The 24,588-nt window shown below is 39.0% G+C and overlaps 1 long non-coding RNA gene across 2 annotated transcripts; it reads right to left on the reverse strand.

The window, feature by feature from the left end:
- Positions 1 to 9,143: 9,143 nt before the first annotated feature.
- Positions 9,144 to 14,195, reverse strand: LOC102081594 (uncharacterized). 2 transcript variants are annotated; one of them, XR_268969.2, is made up of 3 exons: positions 14,057 to 14,195; positions 9,680 to 9,844; positions 9,144 to 9,333 (listed from the first exon to the last, which is right to left on the reverse strand). It is a non-coding gene; the product is annotated as an uncharacterized LOC102081594 (long non-coding RNA). The 2 variants fall into 2 exon arrangements; XR_001224094.3 differs by having other exon boundaries at positions 14,036 to 14,171.
- Positions 14,196 to 24,588: the final 10,393 nt, after the last annotated feature.

The raw sequence follows: 24,588 nt of genomic DNA on the forward strand, positions 1-24,588 counted from the left end.
ATTTTATGAGGTGCTCAGCTCACCAAGTACTATTATTGAATAAAAGTACTGCAGAATGTAATTTGACTTCTCAATATAGGAAACACAAATATCGCAGCCCCTTTTTAATGAGGTGTCAATAATAGTCTTTAATGAATGCGGCACCAGTGGTGCACTGAGACCAATTATGATTTAACTGTCACAACCAATCAGTCACTCATTATTTTTCAGTCGCATCAAATTTGCTGTTACTCTCGCAGGATCTCAATAAAAATGGCTATCAGTGTCATTTTACAGTCTCATCCATTTTCCAGTAAAATCTTTTGATCAGTAAAATTGATAAAACTCATAGTCTGCTTTTATTTAATAGTCCCCACTGCATATGTACAGTGAAAAAAGAAATCATTAGTCTAGATGGTTTCTTCAAGGCCAACAAAGGTTACTCTATTAGTCCCAAAGGTAATAAAGGTGGATCTTACAAACTCTGGCCTCTGAAAATTGGAAATCTACCATGATTAATTGATCAGGATGGTCCAGGGAATACAGTAGAAACCTTGCCATAAAATCAATTGGCCCGGATCAGAGAAGGACAAGAATTGAGCAACTAATTTTGGCTCCTCGTCTGCTGAGTAATGAAACACGCTGAAAATCAATTAGAAAAATTAAAAGCCAACAAAACAAAGGGAAAGATTTATCTCGCTTTCAATTTGCATAACTGTCTATAATGACAGGTTGGCCGGGACGCTCTTTAAGTAATCATGGTACTTGACTGCTTGACACATGCACCTGTGATGACTGACTGATTCATCCACCAACACAGCTGGAGGGAATACTTAATGTGCTTCATGAAAGGTGGACCCATCTGAGGTGCCCTGCTGATGGATGGACAGATGGTCCAGATAATGGGGGCAAAAGGATTAGGAAAGGAAAGGAAAGGAAAGGAAAGGAAAGGAACGGAACAATTTGCTGACCTTTTAGGCTGTGTTTGCATACAAATACACAAAATTTACAGTAAATAAAATGTCTTAACTGCAGTTCCAAGGAGAAAAAAAAACTGTAAATCGGTAGCAGTGAAATGATATTAAAGCAAACAGACAGAGTCAACAGATTCACTGCTGTTCTACTTACGGCTGACAACCAATTTAATAAGGAAAAACTGCGAACGTTGGCACCCAATGCAGACAGTCAAAAGACCTTCTTCAGAACAAGGTGAATATAATAAGAAGAGACATTTAAATTATGCACGGCAATTTTATCTGTAGCCCGTTTCATTACTGGAACCTTAATGTGTCCTACATTAAAATGTGCTCAGCACTGTGTACAGAGGCACAGGAACACAATTATATATTATAAGACTGAGAAAACAGAAAGCACTTAAGTTGTCACAGTTTGAAGCCTTGTGTTGTGTTCCTTGTTTTGTTTTCCCCTGCCTCTTTGTGCCTCCCTTTTACACCCCACTCACTCACCAGATGTCCTCTAACTTTCTTTCTGCTGTCAGTTACCGGTCCGCCACACCCACCTCACCTGTCCTCGGCTCCCCATGTTATTTATCCCTCTCTTGACAGACTGTTAAACTCTCTGTCTGCCATCTCAGTTTCGTCTTTACTAATTTTCTGCCAATCACAGTGCTTATCCGCCAACCATCCACCCTGCAGGCTTGATTTTGCTTTTGTAAACAAACCACTCACACTGCCTGCCAATCCCACTCTGTTACCACAAACTGTGAGTATCATAGATCACCCACAACAGATGGAAACACAAACACCTATATCAGTATCGCTAATTACTGGTAGCTGGTGTTGCTGTTAGAAGTGGGTTTTTGGATCAGCACAGAACCCTTTCTGGCGTCGAGCATTTCCCACAAATATAGGTTCGGCTGAAGCTTGAAGTGGGTTTGCAGCAAGAACCAGAGAACCAACTAGATCAACAGTGAAGAGACTGCTTTTAGTGGGCATGTACTAAACCAGTGAAAACAGAAACGCACAAAGTAGAAGTGTGTCTCCTGATGGTCCAAATAGTCTTTCATTGGACTGGTGCTGCAGAGGGCATGAGTTTGCAACAGGGAGAAGCTTTTATGCACAGAAATAGCATTAACAAGTGCCTCTGTTAGCTAACTGGGGATTCTTTACTAGAATGTTTTAAACTCCATTCAGTTCAATTCAATTCAGTTTGAATTATATAGTGCCAAATCACAAGTTGCTTCAAGTTGCTTTATATTGCAAGGTAAAGACCTTACACAGAGTCAGACACTAGTTAGCTGCTATATTATTAACATTATGTACGATTAACTTTTTGAACTTTGTAAGGTTACATCTGAAAAGGTCTGCAAACCGAACCTCTTTTTGGAGCATGATGGCTTGACCCTGTACCTGACCTCAGGGCTTCCAATCAGAAGTCTCCTTGAGCAATATATGAAGGCTTGCAAGGGCCTCTTTTATTATGCAATTTAGGTTGAGACCTCGCAGTTACATTTCAGAACAAAAGGGAACGAGATGATCATTTTATCAGGTAAAAATACAGCAATGAGATTTTTCATTTAGATTTAAGTTTGAAAAAACAGTTGAGGTTACAAAAACAATCTGAGAATAAGCCGAATGAAGCTTTAAAAATAATAAATGTTGTATATTAATGTTTTTTACAATAAAATTTATTCTTTATATGTGACATGAAATGTACATGAACAAAAACATTACAGTAATCTGTGACTGCAAAATGTGAGAGCAGAATAACATCAATGTCTGCCATCAAGCATTATAGAAATATTGATGTTACTCTAAATGAGCCCATGGGCTAAAGCAGATAGCAAGTCCAATCCAGCCCACTGGAAGGCTTTGCAAAGTGTAATTACTGCAGGGAGGAAGGCCATAATACAGCAATTTTAAACTGAAGGCATGCCTCGGGCTGCTGGATGGCTGACCATTTTCGAATTCTGAATGAGGAGACCCCTATTAACCGCTTCCCCCTTTTACTAATGGTTCTAATTATATCACCAAGCATACAACACAACAATTAATATTCTACAACTTTCTTTAATTATGCGGTGGACTGAGTGGTCTTTCCACTTGAGAACAAATTGGGCTGTATGTGGTCCATGAGCTGAAATGAGTTTGACATCCCCACTCTAAGCAACAATTAATGGGCCCATTGAGGCATTAATGAGGCAGTAACTCTAGTTTTTCTTTACAGAAACAGCTTTTTCCTCTTTCTGAACAGTGATGTGAAAGCTTTTGACTTCTAATGAATTCTGTTTGTTTCAAAAAGGAGCCAAAGGGTAACAGCAGTGTGAGGAGGTGAACACAGGAAAGAAGAAGCATCTGTGAAAGAGCTGAAGTGAGGACAGGATGGAGGTCAGGAGTGACAGTGAGTGAGAGTTAGATGGTGTCCATTGTCCACACTGAGCGCGATGTCCACGCCTGCATTCAGGTCAAACTTGTGGCTGCAGGGCACTCAGTCAGTCCCAGTAGTGCCTGGCCGATCCACGGGCACAAAACGAAAAGCTTTGAAAGTAATCTCCAAGATAATAGACTTCTGCTCCGTCCAGAAGTGAATCAATGCTGTGCTGAAGTGGGCAGGCCAAAAGAGAGACATATTCCTTCTTCATCAACTAGAGATGGGGCCACTTTCAACTTAACCTCATATATTATCAAGACCAGCACACGGCAGTCCAGAGGACTTCAATCTCTGTCTCTGTGATATTACTGCCAGTCTGCACTTCATCCTTTTTCTTTACTCCACACTGCCTCTCTCTGTCACACAGCAAAGATAGATGGGAACAGTATGAAAGAGGGTCACCCACTCCCTCGTGTGAGTTCATTATCTTACACAGGGAGGGAGGAAAAGACACAGAGAGGTGTTCACTGGGGATCCCATACACAGTGGGGAATTTCTCAGAGCTCTAAAGAGGGGCAGGAGGGATGCTGGTCTAAAAAAATGCAGGTCAAGAGTGTCAGACACAAAACACAACACGGCATTCATCGCGTGTAGACACCTCCACAATGTCAGAGAGGAAAGAGAAGTGTACTTTATTGTACCAGCAACTGTTCCAATGTTATGGAAATGCATGATTAAAAAGGTGAATTGTAGGTTTTGTGTCACTCGTGGTGGCGCTTTGTTATCCTTCCTGACATTCACTTAAACTAAGCAGGAACGAAGCTGATCTTTCTCTCAGTGTGTGTGTGATCTTTCTCTCAGTGTGTGTGTGTGTGTGTGTGTGTGTGTGTGTGTGTGTGTAACTGCTAGGAAATAGTGTGTCGGGGAATGCGTTCGGACCACAGTTTGTCCCCTATCGGTGTGCCACCAATTGTCAGACTGGAAGCTGCTCATTCAAATCAGCAACAAAAGGCTCTTTCCCAAATGTTCCCTCTCTGCAGATACACTGCTTTCCTCTTGAATGAAGCAAAGCCAGTAGTGCAGAGACAAAGCATGGATAAACGAGGGAGCACAAAAAAGGATTTATCAACTCATGTAAGCAGAACTATCTCAAGAGGTGTTAAGAAAGAGTGAGATCCAGAGAGGGGTAGGGGGTGTATGGGAAGAAAGACCACGACTGTAAGGAGAGAGGGGAAATGTTCCCATAGCTGCTGTCATTATTCTTCTCACCCGGGCAGTTATTATGGTTTGGAGAGGAGTTCTGGCTGCGTCCCGTGTGGTCGCTGCTACAGTGTGACCCAGTCCAGATGGCCTCTTCTCTTTCCCTTCTGTGTGTGCAGCACACTACTGGGACAGTAACAGACGTGCACAGCGCAGCTAACGGCCCACAGGGAGGATAGAAAGACAGTCAAGAGAGGTTTCACACCAACAAACAGAAACTGACACATTTACAGATGACTGACGAATGAACAAATAAGAGGAGAAACATGACCAGTGCCGATCTGTTCTCGCACGACAAGAGTGAATGACCCGGGGATGAAAATCATGTGAGTCATACGCTATGGTCTTCAAACTCACCAGAAGTCAACCTAACTTACAACCTGCAGGGAATTTTAGACAAATATGCTAAACCACACAAAAAAAGTTTTTCACATCCACAGCAGAGTCCAGACATTGATGACTGACCCCACATGAATTCACTTTTATACATGTGTTTTATGTCTTCTCTCAGTGAGAACACATCCAGAAGTCCACTGGATCTGTTGCCTCTATGTCGTTTGCACAGTGTTTTATCTAGACTAAGTGCCCGTAACAACAAATAATCAACGTATCACCTCATGTTTTGGGGATCGCATTATTGCTTCTCTTTTATGTGCTTTATTTTGGAAGCTTTCTTTTTCCCACGTTTCCTCTCTACATCTTTACCCTCATTTACCAATGAGGAAAGCCTTCACCAACTAGTCAGATCACAGTTTACATCTATATTTGTCCACAACAACAACTGTTAGCTATAAAAGAACACTGTAGCTTCAGTAGTAACAAAACTGTAACATCTACACAACCATAACAGATACAATAAACACAATTCCCTTAAATTTAGTGTCCCTGGGGCATGATGTAAGAGCACATGTAGCCAAAACACATCACAATATGTACTGAAGTATTTCAATGAATTTAAAAGATGAGCACCAAAGTGTAGCATTATCCATTCAGTATCTGATCAAATGTCAAATATACCCACAATTTCCCCTTCTGTTCATGTGTATGGCCAAAAACATTATGGTCATACAGGCGCTTTGAAAGGTCAAAGTGACCTTTGGCTTCTGACAGCCCAGTGATTATAAGTCCGTAATGGTTTGTGTCAAATTCCATCAAGGAGTCCAAAGGACATAGCATTCCCGAGAATGACAGCTAGGTCAAAGGCCAAAGCAAAGGTGCGAGACTTTTGGTATACGGTTTAAAACGTTACTGTCAATGACATGTAACAGAGGCAGGAAAGGTTAATGCTAAAAGTTGCATGGTTTATGTGAAGCACACATATTAGTAAAACAAAGAAGCAAGAAAGAACTGCAGCCAATGCTATGGCTGTCAAAAAATCAGTACTCGGATATTAATTAACACTAAAATCACTACTGGATTAGATACTTGTTTGCGAGATTAGACTTCATACAGGAGCTGATGTTCATAAACCTGAGCAACACTTTGAGGCATTTCAAGAGTTAAGTAAAGCTCCTGAAGTATTGTTAATGATAACCAGAGCTATACACATGCTAACTAGCCATTTAACTGGTATTCCATAGCCACACTAGCATCATTAGTGTAGCAGCTATGGCTAAAAATAAAACAATAACAATGCTGGAGCTACACAGCAAACTGCACCAGTCCTGCCTGTCTGTACTGTTAATAGGCAGTGTTAATTTAACAGGCTAGGACAATTACTTGTGTTTAGACAGAAAACATTGCAGTCTACCTTAATAACTTTATTTGATTATAAATGAAAATTACCAGAACAGCCAAACCTCAGATAACTTAAAAATGGAAGATTAAAAAATGTATCATATATACACCTTACCATTATTTTAAAGTAGGTCTTTTTCTCCACATGGCATAAGACAAATTTAATTTAATTGCATTGCCACTGTTGTTATTATTTGTATTGTTCTAATCTTTATTTTTTTAAATGAAACAAATAATTCCCCTAATTTCAGATCATTTTTTCCCCTGTGGCATCTGAAATGAAAATAAGTATTTTCCTGGGTATTAGCATCAAACTTATGACAACCCTCAGCCATTACTGCATAGCTGTTTAAACTGTTGCAAACACTAGACCAAACATTAGCTGAAAAGCAACATCCATTCCAACTATGTCACTTAAAATCAATAGGCATTTAATTTTAAATGTTTAAAACGTGGCATCAATATGTTGTTAAAGAGCATTCAGAGGCATGGTGTTTATGCCTTACGGGATTAATTTCTGTAGAATCAATGGAAAGTGGAGCCAAGTGTAATTTGTTGCCTTAAAAAATGAAACAAACCCAAATGATCAAACATGTCTGGATGTGCGACAATTAAAGGCTAATTATACCGGTTACCACCCGCAGCTCCTTCATTAGCTGATTTGTCTGCACTGTGGTTACCACCCAAATCTCGCCGTGCCTCGAATCATCAAACTAACACACAGAGCTTCATCATAACAGTCCCTTATCGACTGGCCGAGAGCTGCTGTCTGCCACCTGCTCCCTTTCTCACAGCTCCACCAGTGTACCCATCTGTGTAACCACCTTGCCCCTGCCGCAGACCAACCTGTGAGTCCCGGCTCATCTATTATCACTGACAGACAAGCTCCACACTTCAGTTCAACACCTGTAACAAGTTCTCAACAACATATGGGTCCTCAGTTCCTCTGACAGCCTCGTGCTCTGACGTCACCTTTAAAGTCAAGCTTTACCATGTCAGTATGCAGTACTCGCCATTCTACCACGTCTGTGTGTATATGAGCTAGTCATGGTAAGACATTAACGGTAAAAGCTATATGAGCCTTAGTAAAGGGATCTAAGGTAGTACTCATATTTTTTGCAGCCTTTGCAACGGATTTCCCTGCTAAGCTCCTTCCTGTCTTCAGTCTCTACCGGTGTTGACTGCTGCCACATGTCATCTTTTATCTGCAGCTTCCGCAGCAGTGACAGTCTGTAGCAGCAGCTTAGCGACACTGTGTCTGATATTAAAGCAGCTTTGATCAGTATTTTTATCACAGCAGTATATCAAAGGCAACATGAAGACTGTGAAACAGGGTGCAGGTAGTTATAAATATATAGAAAATTATCAAATGCCTCAACAACAGTCAGCTGTGTTCAGTGAAAAACCTCTGATCAGTAAAGTATCTGTTTGTCTTTTTGTCTATCTCCAGCTTTTTTTTTAATCTAATATATATATAATGTTTGAGGTTGGCATTTTATATTTTGTCTAGGCAAACTAGCTCAGGCTGCAAAATGCTGCAGTGAATGATATTCCTCTATGCTATATGGAGTCATGGTAAAACAAAAGTACACCCTTTGTGAATTCTGAGGTTTTGCACATCAAGATCTAGTTTTTACCAAGTTCTAAATTTAGGTAGATCCAACCTGAGATGAATTACAATGACATATTACACGCTGTTGTTATTTATTTAACAAAAACTGACCCAAAATACAGAAGCAGCGTATGGAAAACCTAGGAACATCATTTCTGCTCGACTTTGTTATTATTACATTTTGGCCTACGCTACAAAACTACTTTACAAGACCGCTTCAGTTCATTTGCAGGTATTTATTTATGCAAGTTCCCACCACAGCATTTCAGTCAGGTTGAGTTCTGGACCTTCATTCTTTTCTTGTCTTTTTTCAGTCATTGTGTTATAGATTTGCTGTTTTGCTTGAGATCATTTTTTCTTTTGTATGACACAGTTTAAGCCTCACATTTAAACTTAGAATACTCTGATGTACAGTTATTGATTCATTGGTGGAATCAATGACTGCTAGGTGCCCAGGTCTTGTGGCTGCAAAACAAACCCAAATCATCCCAACCACCATGTTTGACGGTTGGTATGAGGTGTTTGTGCTGAAAATCTCCACCTTGGTGTCGTCTTTCCAAAGCACAGACCTGTAGAGTCTGAGCTTGAGCTCTTTTTTGCAGTTTGCATGGTCCGAGCTTGGGGTGAATTTGTTAGGATGTACACTTCTTGCGCTACTTGAATGTTTTCCAATAATGAATAATTATTTCCAATGAATCTTTCTCACTGTAGAGTAATGGATTTCACATTGTTTGGAAATGTTCGTTTAACCCTTCCCAGATCAAAAGGTAGCAACAATTTCTTCTGTAAGATCATTGCTCATGTTTTTGCTGATGGCACTGAGAATATTCCTGACGAGCAAACTTACAAAACTTATTGGTGATCAATAAATTAAGCGCAATAATTCTTATGGAAGCAGAAAACCTGCACTTAGTTTTTCATTCACTGTTTCTGCATTTCTGCGGTTCATCTGAGGTTGTATTTACCAAATTTTAACTCCTGCCCTGTCTGACATAAATTCTCACTTCTTAGTGTACAGACAATAAATATCTTTTAATCTATATTGCATTGCTTTCTTGTCTGAACAGATGTAAGATAACCTTTACTGAACCCACATAACATGTTGGCTTGTGTTCTGCACAATTTTGCTGCTCTTTTCGTGTTTCTGTGCTGTTAAAAAAAATAAATCCTGAAAGGCACTTCATGCCATCCAGCTAAAACAGAAGATTATAAAGAAAAACAAATCTGCCACATAAGCTTTAATTGGGTAATTTAGAAAAAGGAGATCAGAGATTTAGCTTCCCAGCTGGGAGGGGAATTGCCCATTACCCAGTGATTTTCTCGAGCATGACTATTACTTATGCTATGTAAAGGCTCAATGCTACCATGCCCAGTTAATTACATCCATTACTCAGGACTGGGTGGCAACTTCACACCTGGGGAGACACACACACAGAAGAACACACTGTCACGTTCCTACTCACCTGAACACACACATAATCTAGATGTGTTTAGACTAAAAGCTGTGGCTGCTCTGGGTTGTTTCTCATTTCCCAGAGCTTAAAGCCAATTTTAGAAAAGGAAGATTGATTCCACGAGCTTACAGAGAAACACCATCTTGTTGAAATTTTAAAGAAGTGCCTACTTCTTCCTCAGAAAACATTTTTACTGATAGGTTATGCCAGTTTTGACCTTTAAAGCCATGTGCGCTAACCTTTAAAAGCCATCATGTTTAATGTGAATCATAACAGAACAGCTGGCTGGCCGTGTGCATTCACTCACCACAACCTTTTGTTTTCACCAGAGCTCCATATTCGAGGTCTGCTGGGAGTGAATTTTCTTGGAGTGATGGATCTCATGCTGAATTAGTCATATGTCATATCCTGTAGTATTGCTGTGACAGTGCGAGTCTTCTGGTGAAAATCAGCTGCCAAATAGTGGCACCTGCTGGGAGAAGAAAGAGTGTACACTGACAGTTCTGAACGACCTTGGTCGAAACAATATTTAGATCAGGATTTCTTCCTTCTTACCATTTTTATCACATTTCAGTGTATTACAAAAACAAACAAAAAAGCAAAAATCAATAGACTGAGCTCCTCACATGCTAAGTTATACTCACAGGCACTTCTTTTGGGATGCCTTGCTAGCACTGGGTTGGATGCCCTTTTACCTTTGGAACTAACAGTACATTAATTCTTCATGGCACAGATTTAACAAGGTAAAATGATGATAGCATCACATGGTTGCTGCAGATTCGTTGGTTGCACAGCCTTGATTTGACTCCCAAAGGTGTCAAACTCCAGGCCTCGAGGGCCACGGTCCTGCTTGTTTTCCAGCTAACCTGCCCTTGTAGCTTCTTATTGGCAAAGCACACCTGATCCAGGTAATCAGCAGCAGGTAGGGCAGGGATATCTCAAAAACAAGCAGGATGCTGGCCCTCGAGGACTGGAGTTTGACACCCCTGCCCAACAAATTTCCCACGTGTGGGACTAATAAAGGTTATCTTATCTTGTCTATAGGATTGAGATTTAGTGACTATGAGAACAGTGAACTCATTGTCATGACCAAGAAACCAGTTTGGTGATTTGAGCTTTGTAACGTGGTCTGTCAGCCTGCTTGAAGCAGAACATGGATAAACTGTTATCATAAACGGATGAGGATAGTCAACAATACTCAGCTGGGCTGTGGCATTCACAATGCTTAATTCGTGTTAAGGTTCAAAAACTGAGCCCCAAAAATATCCTCAACTGAAACAGCCTCAGCTGGTGATGCAAGGCAGATTGGATCCATGCTGTAACCTATGTGCTTCAAGGATTGACCTGCTATGTGTTCAGAGATGCTCTTCTGCTTACCTTGATTCTAATAAGGGGTTATTTGAGTGGTTACTGTTGCCTTCCCTATGACCTTGAAGCAGTCTATCAATTCTTCTCTGACCTCTGACATAAACAGAAAACTGCCACTCACTGGACATTTTCTCTTTTTCAGACTATTCTCTGTAAGGCCTACAGGTTGTGTAGGAAAATCCCAGTAGATCAGCAGCTTCTGAGACACAGGGATGCCTTTCTGGGACTATCAACCGTTATGGGTTCAGTCACTTAAATTGCCTTTTTTCTGATGTTCAGCTTGAACCTAAGGCAGGTTGTTTTGACTAAAGTCTGCATGCCTAAATGCTTGGAGTTGCTGCCATGTGATTGGCTGATCGAGCAGTTGAACATGTGAGTGTACAAATTGATTATGCTCTCTGATTTCAAAAGCAATAAATCCCACCTTTCAGGTTGCTAAATTACTCAGTGAAGAGAGGTCAACACCAGTTTTCACTCTCTTGTTATCACAGAGTAAATGAGCATCAATAATGTCTCATTAGTTCTTGATTTCTTCTCAGGTTTTTGGCAGACGGTGATAAAAACCAACACTAGAGAGCAGCACTGTGATATATGACCTTGAAGAAAACCTTCAGATAATATGGCATCGAGATTATATTTGGACAAAAATTGTGGGGAAAAGAGAAAACCAGGAAAGATCTGGCTTTCTGAGGAAAAGAAGCTTCCTGAAGACAAGCACGAAATGTAACCTTGGCTAATTCTTTTTGTTAATGGACCAAGACATACCGTCTGAGGTTGTTGATGTCAGGTAAAGGATTTAATTTAAGAGAGGCTGATTTAAATTTAGGTTTGCGTAGGGTAAGTCACTGCAACATGAATGTAAGTAAATGAAATGCCCTCTGCAGTGATGGAAACACAATTACATCTGTCTTGGAGCAGTTCAGGCTTGATGTCTTTCCCAGCATGAAGGTTTCCTGTTTGCAGATTATAAATGGCTCTAAAGGGAAACTTTATTTATTTTTTATTTATTTTTGCTCTGTTTGGCTCCAGACAAACATGTCTTTAACTTTATGACTTATGAAAGTTCAAATTATAAACAAGAAGACATGGATGGATGACTCTCTACTGTAAGTGTATTTCACATGAACATCAACCCCCGCTGGTGTCTGACAGCCATCTAAACATTAGGGACTTTGCCTGAAGATTGCTTTAAAAATTAAAAACACTATAATTTGAATCGATTTCAAATTTGAATCGTTTAAATTTAAAGTAAACATAGCTGACTGAAAACGAAGCTGTATTTCATACCTTAAGTAATGAATGAACACTTAGAAATTGTTATTTGTATGAATAAATGAATAAGTGGAGTTGAAAAGGCTAAAAAAATTTACATCATGTGTTTGAGTTTTGGGTCAATGATGGGATCCTAGGAGGGAGGGAGGGAGGTGAGTGATGAAAATTACTACAGCTCATTGCATTAGATGTCAAACACCTGCAGATGACAGAATAATTACACTATCAAGTTTAGGTTTAAGCACTTGTGGGCTTCATGAACATCTGGCAAATGTTTTCATATTTCTTCCCTAAACTCAAAGACATGGCATATAAACTTTATTCATGTCACACTTTGTTAGAACAGTTCCTGTCTGAATAAACACACACACACACACACACACACACACACACACACAGACTCCCGATCAAGTAGCTAAGATTAGAAACAGATGTTGATTCAAAGAAGACATAACAATAGACTGTATCTCTACAGCCTGATGTTGTAGCTTGATGATTAGGACCACAGTATGGAACACTTGGATAATCTTTCATGTATAGTCACGCAGACCAGCGTGCCAATATTATAGCCTACAATTTTCCAAAGTACCTTAATACAAGGCAGGTTTCACACAGTAATTATGAGCCAAATAATCATGTGACATAGCTGTTTTATCAGAACAAAATATGCCCTGACTTCCACAGATGAAAGCCAAGCGCTTGACTTAAACATTGCCAGGACTGAACATCTCAAGCTTACGTTTGAGAACCACAGCACCCGAGACTGAGATCCTGTTTGTATTGTGAACGTGAATATTAATCACAGCCTAACGGTGGATATCAGTTTTCCGCTGTGACTGTGGCTGGTTTGATAAGTCGGATGAAGGAAGGAAGTGAAGGAGCTCCTAGACGGTGATGTCATACGTTTTAGAAAAAACATCAGCACCAGAAGGCGACTGGACAGACTTTTTCCCACTGATGTCGCTGAGAGCTGTGTGTGGCACTGGCAGCTTATTTTCCTTTAATTTTGCAAACAAGTTTTAATTTTGTGGCTATATAATAATGATCTTCCACAATGATTAACATTTACCTTCACATTTGTATATACTAATTTACTTTTAATGTATTATTACTTCTCATCACCCTTCAGTGAGTTTCAGTGTTTACAGAATGAACTAAAGCTACAATTATTGGCTCTTACCTTTATCATCAGCTGTTTGATAAGTGAGTAATTTTCAACATTGTTTGCTTGTCGGTTAACCTTTCAGTCAGTTTATGAAATAAATCAGAAAGTCCAGCCACCTGAACCCCTTAAAATCAGTTGTGATTTTTCTACAATTACTTTGGTACATTTAATCAAATAAGTAAAATTTTACCTTCATTCTGTGAAAACTGTGCGTCACAGCCTCTTGAAGTGCATAATGTTATGTTATTTTTCCAACATTTTTGACCACTCAAAACAGGAAATTTTCAGGGCTGACAACACATACTTAAGGTTTATTAAAACTTAAACCAACTCAAGTGTCACAGTCTAAAGCTCAAATCCCCCTTTGTTAAAATTATTTTTTCTATGACCAACTTTGTGCATCATTAAGTCTAATGTTGATGACATAAAATGAAAGTAATAATCATTCATACTCTGGATGTTTTATCTCTTTTCTGCTAATAATTTAAAGAAAAATTGTTGTCTTTTAGTTTTAAATTGTTTCTGAATGTTTTATGCCACGTGTTGTATCTGTCACGGTTCCACTCGTGGGTGGAGCCTCATAGCCTGCCTGCTCTCCACACCTGTTGACGGTATTTAAGACCGGTGTCCTACCGTACGTAGTTTATGCACCTTTCTGCTGTCACACAATAATTCCAGCATAAATTTAAATAGGTAGGACGGTTTGCCACTTAATTTTTCCCGTTAGAGTATGCTTCTAGCTCAGGGGTGTCCAAATCCGGAAACAACGGGTAGGATGGTTTGTCAGGTAGGATGGAACACTGGCGCTCTCAACGCAGAATGTCTGCTAACCTTATACCTCTAGGATCATTCACTCACCTTGTGCAGTTTCTCGCCTACCTTTTCACCGCTGGTCACTACACCACTCAGATCACCTGCTGCACCTGCCTTCTCTCCTGCCATCATCTCTGGCTTGGAACACACTGGAACTCTGGACTCTTTGGATCACAGCCAAACGGTTAATCACCGGAAACCCGTCGGCAGTCTTCTCCCCCGCGTTTCCTCCGACCTGCTCTCAAAGCTTCTGACCCCAGCACCTCGTATCCTGATCCCTTTCCTCCGCTGTGCCTTAGTTATCACCACTTGTATCACGTATAGCTACATCTCATAGTTTCAAGTTTTGTGTATTTTATATAAACATTCTGTGTTTGGGAAAGTCAGTAAATTACTTTGAGAGCCAAATTACTTTTATACAGTCATTAAATGTAAGTAAAACAGTTTTCCCAATATGGCGATAAAATTATGCATGGATTCTTTAGATATGTTAGATGTGTTTATTGTACAAAAAGAGCACCAGCTGATTCTGAGAACTTTTCTCATATTTGACTCTAAGAGAAACAGATTCAGAGGTTGGCAGTCATTGGCAGTGATTGAGGTTAATGAATTGGTCCACCAACATGCTCAAGAGCTAAATGTAAGTGTGAGTTGACTGTTTTTATAAAGGTTGTCACACCATATTTGAACTATGTGGTTCTTAAAATGTTCTAACTCCTCATTATGTGCTTATGGTGTTTCGACTTCCAAGACATTTTTGATGTGTTGGTACATGGACATAAAATGAGGCACCACTGAATTTTAGCTCTGAATGAAGTACCAGAACCAGGAAAGTTTTTTTCCCCCATCTTCTGTTATTCTTGGCCAGAAGGTGAACAAACATTTTTTTTTTCTCCCTGCAACAGTTTTCCACATCATGCAACACTAAAGTCCTGTCCAGTACAGTTATTGTGACTCCTGCACTCTTAAGCTGTTGTTTGTTTGGGGAAACTTGTCTTAAAATCCCTGAGGGAATTTACATTAACCCAAAAGTACCGCTTGTCATGATTTCGTGCTTTTTACATATCAGAAAGTAATTGTAAAAGAACAAACTATTTTTTTAAGTAAAATTTAAAGGACTAAATTTGCCTTTTCGTGAGCTAATGATAACAGTTTCATTTTCATTGTTATAATTAAATCTTAACTGACTCATAATTCATTTCAAGTTCAGTTTTTTCCATATAGCTCCAAATCACAACAACAGTTAAGTAACTGTGTGTTTGTTATATTATAAAGTTAAGACTCTACAATGATACAGAGATAACCCCAACAATGAAATAACCCCCTGTGAGCAAGCACTTTAGTGACAGTGGGAAGAAAAAACTGCATTTCCTGTCTCTTGACTTCTTACAGACAGACTATACCCAAGTGTATCAAAAAGATGTATCCGTGATGATAGACAGCAATTCACAAAGAAAACTGGTTAGAAAATAAAGATCCAAAGTGTAGTTATGCTTAAAGTTTTCACATTGTGAGTCAGGTTTCACAGGGACCATTTTCTGCCTCTTCTTCTTTCTTTTTTTGCCTGGATGGGATCCTAAAAGTGAGTCATGTGACTGGGGAATAGTCTCTTGTCCAAGTGTGGTCTGGTTTTGTACCATTTCCTTTTTTCTGTGAAGTTGAATGAAGCCAGATTTTTGAATTACTTTAACCTCCTGAAAACTCGTGATCTTATGTGATTCACACAGCTGTGTGAGTTTCCTGTCTTTTACTCTTATTGGGTGAAAAAAGCATGAATAAATGAGGAACCTTCATATAAATGTCTTTCTTCATGGACAGGACCAAAGTTTATAATCCTCTTCTATTGATAATAAGTTGTATAAATACACCACGTGGCCAAAAGTACTGGGCCACTGACACATTACACCTACAGGAGATGCCTGTCCATAGAAACCTCTGCACTGATGTTAATGCCAGTGGAGGTTTAGACCTCTGCAATCACTGAGTGTCGGTGACTTTTACACCTCTGTTACGTTATGTGTTCGTGGCTGAGGTTCCTCAATGCTTCAGCTTTGCAATAATAACACTTAATCGTAGACTTTCTAGAAGGGAAGAAATTCAGTTCAGTTCAGTCAACTATTTAAAACAAGCCATTCTTTCACAAATCTTTATCAAGTCAGACTACAAGGCTGGTCACCTTATTTTATACAGCTGAGGACTGAAAACACCTAAACACCTAAATTCACAGGCTAAGAAGTGTAACCCAATATTTTTGTCCATATGGTGTGTCAAACATCTGCAGCCGCACTCTTTGTAGGATACTCCAAGTAATAAAATACAATATGAACACTTCAAGAAGAGCAACATAAAACGTGGAAGAGCTGAACAAATGTCTGTGGGATATGTGGCATCTTAGAGGCTTCTGAATCCAGCGTGTCATGTTGGACTGACCAGGATTCAGTTTCTCAAATGTTAAAGATTCTCCTAATATCTTCTTCCATCTCATAATCTTTCCCAACGACTCATTCACCTTCCTGATTACTTTACTGACCAAATTCTGTGGCAGATTCTTTCAATATCTACTAGTATGTTATCTATAGTGCAATGTCAGACTGCATCATTGTGTCACACCTTTGTTCCAATAAAGAGCCATGACATTTACACTTTTCTTACAGTTTTGTTCTGTTTTTAGTTTTTATGGCCTACGATGTTGGTGAGTCCTGCTTTTGATTTTTCTACTACCAAACCAGACCAGAGAGCTTAGACAGAAACTACAACAATGTGCAATTTTCAGTCTAGATATTTTTTTGAAAAGAGTAACATTGGTTTGCACATAAAAAACTAAGATGCTATTAAATACAACAAGAACTACAATAAGATGAAGACAAAAAAGTGTTGTTTTGTTTTGTTTTGTTTTCTCCTGCTAAGTCAAATATCCCCGTCTTCTCAGACCTTTAGCACTGAGGGTCCCCAGGGGTCTCCAAACTCTGGCCGAAGAGGTAAATGGATGACCTTGTTGAGCACATATCATCTGTCTTCCAAGTCAGTGGCCACATGTTTCTAATCTAGCCCTTATTTCTGCATGTCTTCATGCTTTAAGTGAGCTAGAGCCAGAAAACATGAAGGCGATGCTCGAACATTTACTTGTGTTCTCTATAATGTGGCAGGGAGAAAACCATATGTCCTCTCCCTTTGCTTGTTTCCAGGTTAAAATGTCTTTACAGTCGTTTAAGAGGAAATGCGTTTGCACTTTGGTCATGTGTAGTAATGGATTGGTCCTAACATCTCGCAGATGTTCGCTCTCCACTTCAGTGACTGGGTGTCATTAAGCTAAGAACATCGGCGATATGTTAGACAAACAGTGTTTACATTCTTGTACAAATGCCAGATTAGTTGTTTGTAATATAAACATGCTTTCTCCATTTAAAACACTGATGTAAGTGTGTCATTAGTGAGGGTAAAGAGTAGCATGAAGCAGATTTCATAAACACGCACAGCATCAGGTTTCTAATATTAGTGCCTTCCAACTTGTCTGACATATTTATTAGATATATTTTTCTTGGATAACTTTTTTGAAATTATGAACATTGCTGTATAATTTATTGTAACATGTCATCATTTTGCGTGTAAATTAAAGCTGCATAATGCTTATAAATTATCTGGTAACTGGCCTGGGGGAGATAAGCAAAGCATTATTATGACAGTTTAAGCTTGTATGCATAAACTAAGGTATTATTTCATTACCTCTGGTGACCTGAATGCTCAGTGACCTCAGTGTTGCATTTTATGTCCCAGAACACCTACAGAGAGCACCATGTGGCTGTTATATGTTTATTTCTGGCTTTAAATGTAGCTGCAGCTTGTTGTTGAAAACAGGAACTGAAGAAGATAGGAAGCTAACTCATTACCCCTCGGGCTGGTTATAAGTTAGCATGCTAGTTTGTAGTTTTTACTTATGACCCTCTCTTCCTTCAGAGATGCCGTTTAAAGATCAGCTTGCTAAACTAACAATTAAATGTACCGTACTTAACAAACCACTACCTAATGTGAGGTTTATGTCTCAGTTGCCATAAATTTACAGGGTTCAGACATACATTGTCATATTTTTTGTTTGTTTCTTTAATGGCGAGTTCAGCAGAATGTGCAAGCGCTTTAATCAAAATTCTGTTTTTTATGCTAAAATATAACTATTGTTGTTATCCATAAATTTTCAAATGTACTGTTTTGCAGGAAAAGGCAGAAAAAATAGCAATAGCACTTTGTTATTTTTTCATTAAGATGCCAAATTATTGCTATTTAATGGCATTCCTGAATAGAAGAATTCGTTTCAGTGGCTGGATGTGATGCTTGATTCATTTCTGACTTCTCAGTGTGAATTCACATGTTGTAACCAGATCTGGGTATAACAATGTGGACCCAGTTTGAAACAAGTGTTTCCCAGATTTCTAAATATTTGTGTTTTCTTGTTTTTATGACAGGTGGTCTAATTAATTCATTTACATATTCACAGAACAGCATGAAAGCTTCCCGGTTCGATCACAGAAAGAGACACAAATCCCTTTGGGTTTCCATCATGAAAGGTTATGAAAGGCATCTGGCACGAAAACTGCCAGATCAAACATACAGAGCTACCTGCTGTGGTGAATCAGGGCCAGCGTGGTGGTGCAGTGGTTAGTACAGCAAAAAGGTCCTGGGTTCAAATCCGCTGCCAGCTGGGGCCCTTCTGTGTGGAGTTTGCATGTTTTCCCTGTGCCTGTGTGGGTTCTCTCGTGGTGCTTTGGCTTTCACCCACAATCCAAAGACATATGATAGGTTAATTGGTGGCTCTAATTTGCCATAGGTGTGAATGTGAGTGGTTGTCTGTCTCTCGGTGTTAGCCCTGAAATAGGCTGGTGACATGTGCAGGGTGTCTCCTGCCTCTCATCCTATCACACCTCGGATAGTGTCCAGCTCCTGACTACCCTGAATTGGATAAGCAGAAAAGAATGGATGAATATATATCTTGCTATTAACAACAATCAGTAGTTACAGCCTTATAATATAATACAATAAGTAACTAAATATTAACTAAATATTCTTACATGTCCTTATTTTCTCAGTAACTCATTACACACTGTGATCCATGATAATCGATAGGTTTTCAGTCTTTAGTGCTGTAAAACAGCATTTTACTTTAACTCACAACATTTTTAAAAAACTATCTCTGATGATAGTTTCTATTATTTCTAGCTTCAAGGAGAAAAACAAAAATTCCTTCTTCAACAAAACAGCCTGAATTAATGTAATCATAAGATGTGAAGGAGAGGTCTGCCAGCCTTCAGTCTGTTCGTGCTGCTGACTTCCTTTGTGGTTTATTTATACATACTTAAATAAGCACCTCTTTCACGGCACATTTTCAATAACATTTCCACTACTGAGACAAACACAGCCGATTTTATTTTATTGCTTTCCTGACCATGAGTTATGTGGGCCGATCCAATAGTAATACATTACAACTAAACATATTGTGTGTGGTAGGTTACATTCTACACTTACGACTTACTTTGATCCAGGCCACACCGATTTAGTGCAGATGTTGTAAGTTTGACACAATCATTAAAGGAAGATGACACACCAGAGCTGTTGTCACAGAGCTACGTGTGAGAAAACAAATGTCTGAAGCAGGTGGACATAAAATGGTCTTTAACTTCTAAGATCACTAGTAGAATATCTCTGTGTTGTCCAGTTGAACCAGTGTGAGAATAATGCAGTTAATAGGTGAATGCATGTAAGCTGCACATTCTGCTCAGGCAGCAGTATTTCCAGATGTATTAATGCATCTGCTGTGTCTTACAGATAAAGAAGGGCAGCTTGAAACAATAAAACTAGAGCTCATGTGTCATAATGGCTTCTTAAGAAAACACAAAGTCTTCTATCATGATGTAATATGATTGTATTTCTGTAAACAGCAATAAAATCACACATCATTTATGTCGCTTGCTCACTTCAGTTTCATCAGCTGCCACAGTTTCTCTCTCACTTTTGGACTGTTTTTTGAGCCAAAGAATATGTTTGATGGCACACACACTGTAAAGTATCATTTTAATTAAGAGATAGTTGCCAGATGATGCGATAATCTAAACAACAAGTCAGTTTTCCATCATATTTCCTCCCATTCTTATCTTACAATATAGTCTTCATGTACCCTGTAACCCTACTGTCTGCTGTAGTTCCACCTTCTGTCCGAATTCTGTTTGCAGCTGCTCTGCAAGAGATGAGAGACAAACTCCACAATCACCATGCAAAGTGTTGTTTAACTTTTGTAAAGCAAGAACTGTGGATTTTGCGTGACTAACTGTATTCCAAGTGCAAACAGGCATGTGAGTATTGTTTCAGGACTTTCCTTTAATCCGCAGAGCAGTGAGTAATTTAGTGTACTGAAACAGAAGAGACTTGTATGTTTTGTAGGCAGACTGTACGTTATGAAAGCAGACAGGACAGCAAGGAAACAGAGGTTAAGCAGAGAGCACTGGGGGGAGGGGGTGGGCACTACTGGTCCCTTTAATGACTCTACCAGTGAAAATATGCAGAGCAGCTTCTGCTTCTGCCATTAGGGGCCCGGCATCACACAGAGGGAGAGAGAGCCCACTCTACTTCCTTCTGAAAAAAAATGTGGTTGAAACTCGAGAAAATTAAGATTTTAAAACCTTTAGAAGACACATTTTACTTTGGAGAAAGCTCGCCATCATCAGAGAGCACAGAAACTACATCTCTGATAAAAACCAACAATTCCTGATACAATGATTTAGGGGTTTTCTCACAAAAGACGGTTTTGTGTTTTGGGATTAGATTAAAATAACTGATGCCTTCATTCATCATTTACTGAATATAGCACCAGGTTTAAAGCCCAGAGTAACTAAAGTTTCTGCATCGATGGAGAAGGAAGGTCTTCAGTCTTTATATTCCATCGCAGGTCATGGATTCAAAATGATGTGTGGATGTTAATGCTGTGCCATTATTAACCAATCACATCTCTTAGATTATTATTTATCTTTTCTTGCTTCTGAAATTTAATCAATTCTTTAATGAATAAATTAAAGTGTGGCTGAAGAAGGAAACAATAGGAAAATCTGTGCATTGTGTAGAATGATGTAAACTATTTTATTGATCTGTAATTGATGCATGAGTGTGGGCTTCACTTTGATAATAACTGCATTTACCTCTTCCTATACAAATGCTACATTTTATTTCACCTGGTTATTTTCCACCACTAGTGGAATTTCCTCTGTGAAGCTACATAGACAAAGACATAAACTTTATTTAACCCAACACTGGGGAAATTCGCTTGTTACAGCAGCACAAGAGACAGGAGGCGTATTGGAGATGAAAACAATAAAAAAAAAGGGGGGGCAGACTGGTAATAATAATAATAATAATAATAATAATAATAATAATAATAATAATACAAATCAATTTTTTTAAAAGCCAAATGTTCAGATGGTTAATATATTCAGTAAATAACACCAAGGTTTTCCTTTTTATATGTACATAAAGTGCAGTAGGAATGATAATAAGATATATACATGTTAATATTATTTTCATGTCCTGATGATGCCTGATTATCAAGTTGTTAGTAATGTTAAATTTGACACTTAAATTTTGCAGGTGAATCAGTGCGGCTAGATTGAAGATTTTAAACTGAACTGTGAGCTCTTTCGGGTTCTATAGCTCCAGTTACAGCGCAAGTTTGTTGCAATCATGTATTTTGACTATAAAGGAAGGAGTTTAGTGTTGTATGTTCTTGTCTATATTTCTGGCTTTACAACCCTGTCTCCTGAGACTTCAGTCCTGTAATTGATGGTGTGTCAGTTCAGGATGTTCTAAGGTTGTATAACAATGGTGTAGAGCTGCCAGTAAAAACCTACATATTTATTATCAGGAAAGAATGCAACCCGCCTCCCCCCATTTGGATGAATGGCATGTATCCTAAGGGGGCTAAAACAGTCTGTTAACCACAAACAACGTAGGAATTTATACTGCTGTAGTATCCACTACTACACTAATACCTCTGGTATCAAATCTTAAGCAGAATGCCCCTTTCCAGTGTCACTGTAGTATGATAAGTATTGTGTCACTATATTCCTTTGACTGCTTACCATTTGGGATTGAATATCTTATGTGTAAAAATGCAATTTAAAATGTATCCAGTGACTATAACCAAAATTCCCCTTGTGGGACAATTAAAGGATTATTCTATTCTATTCTATTCTATTCTATTCTATTCTATTCTATTCTATAGTTGTCTGATATGTAGGTATAAAGTAGCAGGAAATTGATATACTTAAGTAAAGTGCTTCAACCTGTTTTCCACCACAGACCAAAGACAAAAGACGAGTCACCAATAAAAGACCAAAATCAAACCAATGATGGTCACAGAATAAAAACAATATGAGTTTTTTCAGTCATATGACAAAGAAAGTTGTCACAGTACTCTAAGTACGTCCTGTGATTTAGTAGCGAATAGAATCAAATTTAGCAGCATCCCAGTTTGGTTTAATTTTTGGACAGATTACCTTATATTTGACTCTAGAATACTCTGATATACAGATAAGTTCTTGGTGGAATCAATGACTGCAAGGTGCCCGTGTCCTGTGGCTGCAAAACAAACCCAAATCATCTCCCCTCCACCACCATGCTTGATTAGGTGATTGTGCTGATGTGCTGTAATGTTTTGTTATCGCTAAACATGTGGTTCCAAAAGTCTTGTGGTTTCTTCAGATCCAACTTTGCAAACATAAGCTGTCCTACCATGTTGGGGTTTTTTTTTAAGAGGCTTTCTCACAGCAAAACTTTGAAACAGGTCATACATTTTTAGTCTTTTCTAATAGTACCGTGTAGAGTCTGAGATGTAGCTCTTGGCTTTCTTTGCAGTTTCTCTGAACATTGCACAGTTTGACCTGGGGGTGAATTTTCTGGGATGCTGATCCTGGGAAGAGTGTGCCTTTGTGTTAACTCACAACTGAATCCTCCAGACCAACCACTAAAACTTTTGCTTTTATAGAGGTGCTCAGACTTGCTGATGATGAACATGCATTTGTGTAACAGCTGCTACATACTCTCTTAATTCCTATGAAAATGTTTTTCTCACAGTATTGCACAGAGTCCAGTGAAAACTTTCATTTTCACATGACTTCAAATAATTAATAAAACGACTGGCAGATAAAACAAATTTCTATTTGTTTGCTAGATGTAAACTGTAACAGATATTTAATGGCCTGCTGATGGGAGATCTTGCCAGAGGTTGAATTAATGCCATCCTGATGATAAACAACCTTCTCCCTTGGCACAGTGCAGCTTGAATAAAGTGTGATGAGGATCAGCCTCATCCTCACTTCATGAAAACAACCTGTCTCATTTGATGTAATTCCACAAACTCTGCCGAACATGATTGAGCTGTCTGCAGTTTTGCTATAGATGTTTCTGTTGCTTGGAAACCTGACTTTGTGTGTTTGTTTATTCTGTCAGTTTTCCTCCCATGAAGTCATTACTCGCCTCTTCTGTCCCTTTCTTTTATAAAGACACAAAGTTCATGTGTCATAAAGTGCCATAAAGTTGTCTTCACTAAAAACCTCTTTAGTGAAAGTGGTGGCTGGTGTCTAAGTTTCTGGCAAATATGTGATTGATATTTATTACGCTTAACCAGAGTATAAATTTGTTTTAGTGAAAAGTATTGTAAATACAGCCACGTTACATCAATTTCAGATTTTCACGCTCACTCGACCGTGTCGATGAATACGCTTTTTTTCCATGAGTGCCTTTTCTACACGTAAACAAAAGCAGAGCATTGCTTTGGCCCTTTATCTGCCTCCAAACTTGACCACACTGACGCTTATTTTCTCTCCCTAAACCAAAGCACCTCTGCAAAGGAAACTCAGTAATTGGTGGAAACTAAACATGAAGCTTCAGGGTTGTTGAACCTGATTGTTTTCACCTCAGGAGAACCCTGTGCTCACAGACATGCGACTGTATGTGTTTTATGTAATAAGCAGTTGACCAAACTTTGCCACTGGCATTTGTCCTTTTACCTGGCCTGAGGCCTGTGGTGCAGGACCAGGTTAAATTCTTCCGCTGCAGGTTGTTCTTCGCCTTGTAATTGACAAAAAGACGTCAGCTAATAAATGTTCTGTGGAAAAACAACAGATACTGACAATTTTACAGGATTTCTAACAGACATGACGGACTTTGCTCCACGTCCTCTCTCTGACTCTGTGACTCTTTGTCTGGTTTAACGTCATTGAGAAAAAAAAAACATTTAAAGATGCGTAAATCTATGTTTTTAATAGTGATGAGCAATTCAGTGTTATCTCCAGCTCATCTCTGCAGAGCTTTTTTGTTGTTTCAGCCTGCAACTGTTTTCTCTTTTGGCTGGAAAAGCTCTAAATACCAAACACCAGACAAAGGTAGTAGCTATCTGGTGAACATAGTGGAGCATTTAGCAGTTAAAGAGCTAGACTTGTCCCTCAGGACTTTGTAGAGACCAAAAACAGGCCCCCAGAAGACTGTCAGACTGTACATTCACTAGGTCAGGAGATAATTGAACAATAAAATGTTGCTGCTTGCTGGATTCATGTGCCTAAAAC

This window comes from Oreochromis niloticus, linkage group LG1 (assembly GCF_001858045.2).
Source record: "Oreochromis niloticus isolate F11D_XX linkage group LG1, O_niloticus_UMD_NMBU, whole genome shotgun sequence".
Taxonomy (NCBI): Eukaryota; Metazoa; Chordata; class Actinopteri; order Cichliformes; family Cichlidae; genus Oreochromis; species Oreochromis niloticus.